Source organism: Anser anser (genome assembly GCF_964211835.1).
Source record: "Anser anser genome assembly, chromosome: 4".
In the NCBI taxonomy this organism is placed as follows: Eukaryota; Metazoa; Chordata; class Aves; order Anseriformes; family Anatidae; genus Anser; species Anser anser.
Window position 1 is genome coordinate 15,027,208 of NC_139724.1, and position 12,503 is coordinate 15,039,710.

At 43.0% G+C, this 12,503-nt stretch overlaps 1 protein-coding gene across 18 annotated transcripts in view; it reads left to right on the forward strand.

The window, feature by feature from the left end:
* Positions 1-12,503, forward strand: part of LOC310898156 (uncharacterized protein) — a 176,488-nt gene that overhangs the window by 15,670 nt on the left and 148,315 nt on the right. The gene's annotated exons all lie outside the window — the stretch shown is intronic.

A 12,503-nucleotide genomic window follows, 5' to 3' on the forward strand; every position in this document is an offset into this window, starting at 1 on the left:
GAATATGCACTGGCCTTTACCATTCCCCAACACTGTGGTTGGTCATTTCTATAGACAAGTCATTGTTTTTTCTTGGGTAGCCTCTCATGGTCAAAGTCTTGACTAATAAAACAGGCATGTCCCTGTTGTGTCAAACAATTGAATTTATTCACTCCCAAATATTACCAATGGCTGCCTCTTGTTGGTCTCCTTAATGTCTACTGGCCTTAGGAGCAGCTGTTTGTCTTAAACTCAGGCCAAAATAGTTAACTAATTCAAAAGTCTTGGAGGTCATATGAGGCTGGAGTCAAATAATGAAGCTCAGAAAAGGCTACAAGTAGATGTTGAAATAAATTCCAGTTATGTACAAATGTGGAGATAACATTGGGAAGGGATGGTTAAACGTAATAGATTCATTAAGAGCACAGGAGGCCGCAGAACAAAGGAGGCTTGCATGACTGTGTAAGACTGATTAATAGTGTGGCTCCTTCAGACCCACTGCCATAGCTCAAGGGAGTGCGTGCGAACTTAATTCGCAGGGCAAGAAGCCAGGTGTTTGGGTGTCTGTTAGAGAGGCCATTTCAATTGACATAGCAGTCCTGTGAATTCTTCTGCCTGCTGTGCTCCTCTTCCCTGCATCCCAGACATGAGCAACCACAGCTTGGGGAGCTGTGCCCTGCTAACAGAGGTACCTGGGTCAATCCCAAACAGTGGTAGAGTAGGAAAGGGATGCAAGCAGATGGTGTTTACTAAGTTGCTATCCTAGTATTTCCATGCAAGAATTGTAGCTGTTTGCACTGAGGCAAAGGGGTGGCTTTGAAAATAGCGGATGTGGTAGGAGAAGAGGATAGGACCTGTGGAAAGCTCATTGTCCTAGAGCAACATGGGTAGACTAAAGCACAAGAAGCCAGTGCTCTGCCGTGGTAAGAATGTAGCTCATGTTCTGCATTGAGTGATTTTTGAGAAGATCCAGGTAGCAGCATTTGCCATGGAGGTCAACAAATGCTTGCACGATCTTGGAAAATCAGGTCTTGGTTACCTAAACCATGGGACTTGGACGTAAACATTGATTTCTTGGCCTATGATATTTATGCCCTAATCGTGGGGAGGCCTTCCTGTGCAATATATTCTGTGGGTGCAGGGTTCTGGTGTGCTAAATCAAGCAATTTGCAAGCATTCTTCTGTTTCAGATGCCCATAGGTTTCACCTATAGAATACCTCTTCGGAGTTGTTTTAATACATAGACCTGTCATGCATGCAGTTGTTTTCTGAATCCATGTAGTTTTGGCAAGTCATCACTTTGTCTTTGAACAATGCACTGACATGGAAAGTTAACCAGGTATTAAATTACCTAAAGAAAGCTGCAGGAATATAAGTAATACAAACTTTCCATGACAGAAGTATCTGTACAGTGCACTTAAGTATATTCTGCATACTGTACACCTTTTCCTCTTTGAGACCCAATGGGTAACTTTGAGCAATGTTACCTGCAGAGACAGTGTAATCATCACAGCTGTCAGTAAAGCCTACATTAATGTGTCTTGAAAGTGATTAATGGGTTTTGACAATATCATTGCATTTCATATTTAATCAGATTATGCATCTGTTAGGAATGGTGCACTCCTAACATCTGCAGTCAGAACCAATGATCTGCATCCAGATCATCAGTTTGGCAGGAGCATGTGACACGGTACGTGGCAGGTCTTTCACAAGCTCAAGCCATGTGCTGACCATGGGGGTTTGTAAAATCAAGGGTGTTCACTTGCAGCCTACATGTGTGTATGGACGCATGTAGTCTCCTTTCCTGGTGGAAGGACCCACAATGGCAAAACATCACAGCCTCAAGATAAACTGAGCCGAGCGTTTTACTGAATGAAGGCTTCTGTGAGCTAGCATACATAAACCTCAGCTTATGCATGCCTACTGCTGACTTGGTTCCCAGCTCTGCTAGGTGTCTCGTGCCACTTCTGTCAAGCTGTTCCTGAAGACTAGTCTGTGGGCTTGCCCTAATTTTGTCTGGGCTTCACGTTCATCTCCAATTTGGTAGCACTTCGCTATGCTACAGGGCTGTGGGAGGATGGAGACAACAGCAACTACAATAGCAGTAGAAGTTTAACTGTACAATAGAAACATAAAAGCTATGATTTGAAGATAATTATAATCATATTCAGGCAGATCTTCAAATACATAGGAGTCACTGCCTGGAAGTGCCTGGAACTAAATGGATGTACTTCAGCTAAAGGCTGTCGCAATACATCTTTTAGAATACTTCTGCTTTGAGTTTTTTTCTGAAAAGAAACTGTATAATATCTACATTACCAGTCTTTGTTTTGCTTCAGCCATCAAGACACTCATCAAAGAGGATCTGAATATAGTATCACAAATGCACACAGGCCAAGAATTTAAAAAATTCAATTTAGAGTATCTTTTGTACGTACAGCATGAAGGACCTCCCTGAAAGCTGCTGAGGATTTTATTCCTGGGCTCCACTGCTGTGCTGTGCAGTGGCTGTGCATAAGGTAGTCCTTGCTGGGAGGGAGCAGGCAGGGAAAGGCAGTGAAGCTGAAAATAGCGTGCACAGCACAGTGCACACAAAGATTTTCCTAGGCACCCAACAGGGAGCACTCACTGGGGCAGCCTGTCCTGAAAGCAGGTTGGAGGCATACGGCAGAGGATAAGCAGCTCTGTAGAGTGAAATAAGTTACTGGTGGCATCCCACAGTGAGGAGCAATTGTGGCTCTGAGCAGCCCCATTCTTTCGTCTTTGCTGATGTGTCTCGGCACTCAAAAGCAGACTATAAAAATACACTCCGGGGTGAGCGTGAGCAGGAGCTAAGTGTGAGCCTTTATCATAGTTGCACACTATCTCCCTAGGATTTGTTGGATTGCCACCATTGTTCGATGATTGTTAGCCTCTGCTACCCTACTGAAACCCCCGTGGGATGTGGGAGCAGGGTTTGCAAGGGAGCTGCAGCTTTCTTTGGGAAAAGATGATTTCTAGTTTCACCTTACTCGTTTCTTCCTGTCAGTGGCTTTATGATATGCAGGGGCTTAAGCAATCTCACACTTCTTTTGGAAGATGAGGTCCCTGCTTTGACAGACTGAGAAGAATTAATTTTCCATTTAAATACCAGCTGTCACCCCAGACTGGTTGCATGACCATCCACGTCTGCAGGGCAATTTTCTTTTCAGAAAAACAAGTCATCTTATTTGCTCTGTGAATCTTTAAAATGGAGAATTATTGTTTTTAAATAAACAATAAGTAGTTAAAAGACATTCCAGCCGACAAGAATAGAATAACAGCCTATAATTCCCTTGTCGTGACTATTGTGAAAGGCAGTATGTTATTGGGCAGGCTTATGTCACCTCTCCGTGTCTACTTGCCTTCAGAAGTGTCAAAATGTGTCCAAATGTCCAAGAACAGATGCAGGGAGCTGCTTGGGGAAATTATATGCTGGTATAACAAAGATTTCAGGGATTCACAATTTGCTTAGATAAATCATCAATTTTGATACGGGGGGAGGGAACAAGAATCTCTTGTTCAATGTCATCTCCAAAATGGTCTGAGACTCTGTTCTGAATTTCAGTCATTTGTATGCTTTTTTGCAGTGAGGTTGGAGCCTTGTTGTAAGGAAACCCTGACTTTATCCAGCTGGGGGGGGGATTGTCTCTTCTGCTGTCTCTTCTGCTGTTCAAGCAGTCAACGTTTGGGAATAGGACAAAACTAAAAAGTGAGATACTAATGAGGAGAGAAGCAGGGTAAGACTCAGAGAAATCACTCTTCAGGAAAGCATTTGAATGTCCATACTCCCCTGAGCAAGGAGCAATGTAAGTGCTAACAGAAATGCTTTCCTAACTCAAGGCCTCCCTGGTAGTTTCTCCTGGGTGGGTCAGTTTGGGTCTGTTTCCATCTTGTTAAAGTATGTTGGCTTGGGAATAATGAATAAACTGGGCAAAATCCTGAAGAGAATAGAGCTTGATTGCATTTGGATCGGAGCATGGCACTGTCCTAAAGAGTCAGAAAAGACTCCAGGTAAACATTGGCTTAGTGAACACTGTTGGCTAGGAAACTGTTCCCCTTTGCTTGGCTTTTTGTTTGCCAACTGGGAAACCTGTTTTTGTGAGCTAGCCTGAATTTCAGCGGTTGAGCTCTGGGAGTTAGTGTGGGTACAATGCCTGGAGGGCTTTCAGCATGTCCCTTGCACGCTGTTAGAGAACTGCAGCTGGATTTGTTTTCCTTGAGCACTACATTTCACTGCAGAAGAATTTTGAAATACTCCCAACTTTTAAAGGTGGGGAAAAATCATAACTATAAAGGCTTACTGAATTTAAGAGCCTGAGAGCTGGTATAAAAACTGGCACAGGCTTCTTTAAAGCTGTGCATCATGGAATCATTGAATGGTTTGGGTTGGAAGCGACCTTGAAGATCATCCAGTTCCAATCCTTCCACCAGACCAGGTTGCTCAAAGCCCCGTCCAGCCTGGCCTCGAGCATTTCCAGGGATGGGGCACCCACAGCTTCCCCGGACAACCTGTTCCAGTGCCTCGCCACCCTCAGAGTAAAGAATTTCTTGTTATATCTAATCAAAACCTACCCTCTTTTAGTTTAAAGCTGTTACCCCTTCTCCTATCACTGCACCCCCTGACAAAGAGTCCCTCCCCAGCTTTCCTGCAGGCCCCCTTTAGGCACTGGAAGGCCACTGTAAGGTCTCCCCGGAGCCTTCTCTTCTCCAGGCTGAACAACCCCAACTCCCTCAGCCTGTCTTCATAGGAGAGGTGCTCCAGCCCTCTGAGCATCCTCGTGGCCTCCTCTGGACTCACTCCATCAGGTCCATGGCCTTGTGCTGGAGATCTCAGCACTCCAGGTACTGTATTGGGATGGGAAACCATCATTGGGATAGGAAATTGTTGGGATGATGATGGCATCGTTCTTCAGGTAACCTGGCTGACATTCCACGGCTGCTCCACCCTGACAGGAGAAAACACCTGCCAGCCTGGGAGCTCAGCCTGGAAAGCCAGGCTGGGACTTGGCAGCCTGGGATCTTGGCCGTGAACTGAGGGCCTCCTTGAAGGTGCCAGTGGCACTGGCTCATCCCTTCCCCGTCAGAAATCACTTTCCCCTGAAAATCATTGCTGCAGTTAGAATTCATGGGGATGGGAAATGACCATGGAGACAGGAAATTGTTGGGACCTCTGGACTGAATTGTCCGTGGGGCACCACAGAAAGCAAAAGTCTAGTTGTGCATTTGACACAGACTCTCAGCTTGCCTGCTCTGAAGTTGCCCAACACCTCAGAATAATCAACTTCAGATTTTCAGAAGCACCTAGAGATAGAAATTTTGAAGTCAGTTGTCAGCCCATCAAATTGGGACTTCCGTGGTCAGATCTTTGACTGAAACTGTCCAGGTTTGTGAACGCGTACAGACTTCTTAGTCTATGCTTATCTGAGCTAGATGGTTGCACCCTATTTTTTAAACTACAAATGCATGCTGTATACCCATCTGTCATGGACCCAGCTCTGTCAATGCTTGTGATATATTGGATACAGCTGAGACTGTTTATGTGGTGAGCTTCAGTATTCTATACATTTAAACATTTCTCCTGTGCTCTCCCTATTAGCCTGCCTCCCTCAGGATTCAGTCTAGCATTGCAAACAGCTTTAAATACTGCAAGATAAAAGCAATTCGAAGAGTAACCCTTTGCCTGATACGTCTTGCCGTGCTACTTACATCCAGTCACCAAGCTCTAATCTGTAATTTCACTGGAAATCATCTCTGGTCTAAGACTTTGAGTGGGCAAAGTAGAGTCCTGGTGCAGGAACTATGGTGATATCCCAAATGCTTAGAAATAGCAGTAGAAACCCTCTGCCACTGGGAAGCAACTCCTGTCACGTTCCACTAAAACCAACCACAGTTGTTACTCCTCCAGCATCCCTTTTTTGAGTCCTTGTAAGGCTGGTTTGATGGTCCTGAGAGCCCTATGTTATGTCAAAAGTTGTTTTAAAAAAGGACAAATGAAAAGAATAGAAGTAACTTCTCAATAAAAACAAGTGTTTATTCTGCAGTGGAGCAATATGGTGTCAAGGTTTTAGCAGTACCGAACTGGTGATCTGAATTATTAGTAGCTCTGCACAAGTGCTTATTCAAGAAAATCAAATTATCTGTATGCATTTAATTTCAGCAGTATTTAGCACTGACTCACTCAGGCTTTTCTGAAAATTACAGCCAAATTCTGAGACATGACACTGTTGCACAGCATAGGAGATCTTTGTGGGGAATCTTTTGTATCCCTTGTGAGCTTAGATCATCCTAAGAGAAAAGAACCAGAGATGTGCTTTGAAATTTGTGCTTCCTTTGTGTAGCCAAATGTATTATGCTCATCTTGCATTATTTCTCGCATTTTGGGGGCCTTCCAATTTGTCATTTACCCGTGTAGCAGCCATACTTCAAGCTAATACAGATATTTAGCAATTAAGATGCCTAAGCTATTCGCTGGTCCTACGAAGTCTGTCAACGACTGTTCTACTCAGCCCCAAGGTTTAGCAAAGCGCTGGTATTGAGAAGACACAATTCCCAAGCTTGCTGCACTCTGACATCTTTTGATTTGATTCATCTTTTCTGAGCATTAGGTGCATATATATGTGTAAGTGTATATATACATATAAGACAATGACAGTTGCAAGGAGTACAAGGCTCCTGTGAAAACCTGTGAGCGTACCAATGTGCATTATAAAAGCTGCAGCTCATAATAGCTACAGCAATGCAGAGTTATTTTCTTTTTCAATGAAGTTTTCCATAAAATAACCATTTCCCTTTATTATGCAGCTACAGTACTTATGCTGGAAAACTTTGAAAAAAGAATGCAGAATAGATTTGACCTTAGAAAGGAACATGATAAATTAGGCTTGTGTTTAAGAATTCAAATGAGGTTTGCAAACTGGTTAGCTTGATTCCGAGCCAGGATGATCTTGTAGAGAGTGGGGAAGATGATAGCTGCAAACTAGACATTTGGCTGTTAAATTCTGCAGAAGGTCCTTTTTGCTTTCTTCTGTTTTTTTCTCCCCTTTTTTGTTTACTCATTAGCAAACCCTGGTAAGTGACATCCTTCCACTCTGCAAACTTGGGAGAGGAGTTTTAACTTCTTGAAAGGACTTCCTCTTAAGGGCTTTGTCTTTGCTCACTGAAACTCTTCAACACGTTGAACTGGGGTTGTGTGAAATATTTCTTCATCTTTTCTAAAGGCTACAGAAAGCGGAGTCTGCTTTTCTGATAAACTAGTGAGGGAGGAGGGCAAAGGAGTCAGCTAACTTGTAGGCATGACACAGAAGGACCAAGGAGAAAAGTTTTTTTTTTCTTTTTTTTTGTTTTTTTTTTTGACTCTATTTGCTTTTTTCATTCTCAGACAAGTAGCAAAGCAGAAGCACTGAGACCAGGTGAAAGAAGGAATGGGAGTGAAAGAGGGTGCTGATAGGTCCAGTATAGTGAAGGAAGTACAGCACAAAGAACAACCTGCAGCAGTTCCTTCCTCAGAAGAAAGCTTGCGTCTGTAATTCAGCTTGGTATTTCGAGCCCCTATTTAACAGCTGAAAAAAAAAGACCATATCTGTGTTTTTTTTCAGAATTTGAAACGTGGTAGGAGGGGAAGCTTCTTCAGAGTCAGGAACACAGATTTTGTGCAAATGGACAAAATGGTTTGCTTTCATCCAGTTGTCTTGTATGTTCAAGGGAGACTCTATTCCGGTTGTGGAGGAGTGGATTAGAGGATGAGCAGCATCCTCCTGAGGTCAGGAGCACTGGTGCTGCCCTGGGAATGAGGAGCAATCGGACCATGCTGTTTTGATTGTTGCAGTGGTCCTATGGGGAGTCTCCTGAGGGCTGCAAATGCGTGTCTGGTACCCCAAGAGGTGGCAGGGCTTGCCCCTGGTGTCTCATTGTAGGGGCTGTCCCCCATCCCCTTCACTTGTGTGTGGGTCTTGAAAACTGGAATTCAGGCCAGGGCCACCTGCTTGCATGCCTTGTGTCTGCCCTATTTAATGTGTCCAGCATCCCCTGCCAAGTTGCTTGAAGCTCAGCTCTAGCTGGGTCTCCCTGCCAGGGCTTTTGCAGCTGGAAACACAGCCACAAGCAGGAAGCTTTCTGGATTTCAAGCATGGTGTGTTTTCAAAAATTGTTCAACTCTGGTGTCTGCTTCTCACTCAAAATTTGGGCTGCTGCTTTGTGTCATCTTGAGCAGCAGCTACATGATTTTTTTTTTTTAATTAAATCTGTCTCAATATGTGTTTTGTATGAGACCCAGTTGGTTACTACTTGCTGCTTTTGTGAAGAAGGGCAAAAAGAAGATGTCTAATCTTGAGAGCTTTGTACATAAAGCTATCAATCAAGGACAGGCATAGATGCGTAAAACAAAGGTGATGTTTATAAATAGTGACTCTGAGATGGTTTATTTTAAATGCCTGAATTTGGTTCTTGAATTATTTGCTACAAGTGAGGCATCTAACGAATTCTGACCATTTTCCTGAATCCAGTAGCTGCATACAATTCCAGGAACATCAGCTTTGCTGGACTGCATCAAATCCACATACCACTGATGTCTGTCTAACATGGTGGCCTGTACCAAATGCATCGGGCAGCTGTAAGCATCCTGCAGTGCGACAGATTGTCTAAGAATAAAGTTTCCTTCCACATCTAAATAGTTAGAGGTTGATCCAACTCCCAAAGTAACTTTACTGAATCTTTTTTCTTAACACCGATAGTATTCTTTCTGTATGTTGAAACAAATACTGCTGTTTTGAATGCTTCTAAGGTATCTTCCACTGGCATCTTGTGGTAGAGTTCTGCAGATTAGTGGTGGAGAGAGCACTTTATCGCTTCTTTATCTAGCATTTTTTTACTTTCACACATGTCCCAAATCTTATTCAGAACGTGAACAATAAATCTTGGAGCAGCTGGTTTACAGAATTATTCTCTAGCTGTTTACAGATATCACGATTTTGTATAGTTGAAATTTCTCATAACAAATAACATTTCTAATGTTATTTCTAATCTTTCTTGGGTGTATTTTTTAACTTCGTGTTTATCAAATCTCTGGGGTTTTTGTTGGGGTTTTGTACGAACACTTATTTGGAAATGACATTATCTTTTAAAACTATGTAGTACAGCCAAGAACTCTGGAAACTGCACTCAGTTCAGACTCCAAAGACGGAAGATAGTCTTTAATTTCAGAAACCATGCAGTACCGTAGGTGCTCCGTGCGGGCCCTCACTGTTCTTAATTTCCTCTGCAGAGAATGGAAGGCAGCTCTTGTTCCAGCTTAGCAGCTGCCATTCACAGGTGGATGAGATTACTGATATTGCAGTTCATCATTCGGACTACCAAAACCTCCCACAAAACTGGCTTTAAACTGAAAATACCTTATAAGTGCTCCACTATTAAGTTGTTACTGATACTTCTGGTCATAAAGAGAAGTTGAATGCTGCAGTGGCCCACCTTCGGGGGCTGTAATGAGGTTACAGGAGTTGAGATGCAGCTGTAGACTTCTGAACTTGTATTTACCGGGTGGCTCGTATGAAGTGGTGGTAAGCAACCTATGAAAAGTTCCACTATGGACTCAGCACTGTGAAACACAAAGCATCAACAGCAGCATGCTCTATGAGCCTACCTGTGGCTGTGCAACGGCAGTATTTTCTCTGCATGCCTGGCATTTACCTGTTCAGTAGAACCTACTTCCGAGGTGTCTGAAAACTGCGAAGACTCTCTGCAGGCTACACTGCTGATAGATGGTATGGGTCGTGTTAGTTTTCATTTCTATGCCCCACATATTTCAGTGTGATATCTATTTACCAACAGAGCTTAATTTATTATTGTGCTTCCACTAAACTGACCCTTATTTTTGTTTTCATTAGAAATCACTGAATTAGTTAGAAAAGAATCGAGCATTTCTGCCAGTAGGTGATATGGATAAGCAACCATAGCTTATTGAGTGTTGTGCAATAAGAAGCTTTTCTAGTGAAAATGCTACGAAATAAGGCACTATGCTAAGGAATTGTACAAAGGAAGCTGGTGGCAGCAACCAGGACTCCCAGGCGATGCTGTCTATCCTGGAGTCCTGTCCACAAACTGCAAACTTGTACGTGTGCCGGCAAGGGGTGTTCTTGTAACAGCTGCCTGTTGGCTGGCAGGCATGTTTGGGATGGAAGGTGGATGGATCCACGTAGCAACATAAGGATGAAATGCACATCAAGGCCAAAAAGCATTCCTCAGGAAAAGGTCATCTGGGCTTCACGTGGAGAATAGACTAGGAAATCCGTAAGACTGGTTTGCGTTTGACAGTCAATAGGACACACACAAAAAAAATCAAATGGTGTATGCATTCCCAGAGGGTGAAAAAATAGACCCATGTCTTAATGCACCCAAGTTAGGGAGAGGGCAAGTGGCTTACAAGAGGAAAGAATTGATAAAAGCTTTAATGAGGAAGGGAAGGTGCAGGGATTGGAGAGTCCTGGGCTCCTGGAAGGTCTGACCCAAATAATGGCTGAGATCTATGAATCTGGAAGGAGACACACTCGAAGTAGGCTCATCTAACCTGCAGCTGTACATTTCTGCCATCCAAGGCACTGAGCAGTTGCTGGAAGCTCTGCAGTCAGTTTTGTGGGGTGCTGGCCACGTCTCTCCGGGAAGCTGAGGAGAAAGCTGAAGCAGTCACAAGGCTGATTTCTGGAAAAGACACTTAGCCCACTGAAGTGCTGGCAGCAGTCACAAGCCTTGTGAAATGGGACTTTGCTTTCAGAAGAAGCACTAGAAAGAACATGTCTCTGTTAGGGTCTTGGGAACCAGAACTAAAGCTGGTACCCAGGTTTTGCTTAATCTCTGAAAATATCTGTGTGCTCCGTGTGGAGGGGACAGCTATTGTTCCCATGTTTTGTCCAGAGCTTTTTCAGATTGGTGCTAAATGTTCCAGGACAGGCTTCTGCGGAGGCTACTTCCTCTGTAGAAAGGTCACTTTTGTCCTACAGAAGTTCCTGATGCTTTACATATTTCACTGAAAAGAACTGCATCTAGCCCCGACTGCCCTGTCTAGGGCACAGCATATGAAACATTGGTCGAATAAATGTATGGCTCTTTTGGACTGCTTTATTTTTGTAATGAATTTATATTTCTGGCTGGCAGCATGTGTGAGATGCAGCTAATAGTTAATCTGAGGGCACTGTAGGAGCAGTATCAGGCTTATCCCTCCTGTAGTGCTGTCTGGAGACAAAATTCCTAACCGTGCTGGAGCACTTTCCATTGAAATAACAGCACGGTAAGGGGAGTCCTGATTACAGCCCTCCATGAAAAATTAAATTCACAGATAATGTGCCATTTGTAACTTGCCAACTCCATTGCTCATGAGCAGGGCAGGGGAATCAATTCCCTAGTTAGTACAAATTAGTGTACATCTCTTTTTCTGAATGCTGAGGAATATCAGGTTACGGGAGTTCCTGCGTACAAGGTCTTTTGATTGTGAAAGTGATTTGTATGTCTTGTCAGAAAATGCTTTTTCAGTTGCTAAGACACATTTTGCCAACGTATAAGGCTCCAAAACATGCCGAAAGAATGGGATTGCTACCATACCTGAAGCCAAGCTAATAGTGTTTTGCTGTTTACTTGCAAAGGCAGTATACTTTCACAAGGGAATCTGCATTTGTGTTCTAAAGGATGAGCAGTCAGATTAGGTGGAATCAAAATCACGGAGTATCCAGAGCTGGAAGGGACCCACGAGGATCATCAAGTCTAGCTCCTGGTTCCAGGGCAGCTTAAGAGTTAAGCCGGATATCTAAGTATTCTAACTCATTCTGTGTATTCCTTCTGTATCATTCACGTTGCTGTTGAGCTGGAGTTCAAAAGATCACATTGTGAGACCTCTTAGTGTCTTGAATAGCAATTCAGTCCTGATTAATGTCTGTTTATAAAATACTGGGACGGAATGAATGCAATTTATGTTAAAAATTACCAATGCTTGTCTTGCTGTCTTGAAAATGAGACTAAAACTGTGTCCAAAGCTGCTAGTTATGTATTTAATAACATGGGAATTTTAAAATTGGCCCAAGCCTGTTCCTCCCGAAGCAAGTAGTAAAACTCCAATTTAGTCAAATAGAAGAAGGATTAGATAAATGCTGACTGCTTGTAAAGTCCCATCTGTTAACACTCAACTTCAGTAGAAATTTTCCGTACATTCTATTTTCAAGACTAGATGACTGTATGTTCACTAATTAGAAGCACTGTTAAAATATTTACTATCTGAACTATTTCAAACACACGAAAAGATTAATGAAATTCTTTTTTTTTTTTTTTCCAAAGCTTTCTCCTTCAGGTTTTCATTAGAAAGATCTCTACTTAGCTAACCGAAATAAACCCGTAAATGCTTACCAAAACCTAGATACTTGTTCCTTAAAATCCTGAGTAGCTATAAAGATCCTCCCCTCACACCTAAATCTCTGAATACTTGTGGGACGAACCTTAATGTGTATAGTGTTAAGGGGTCGTTGCCT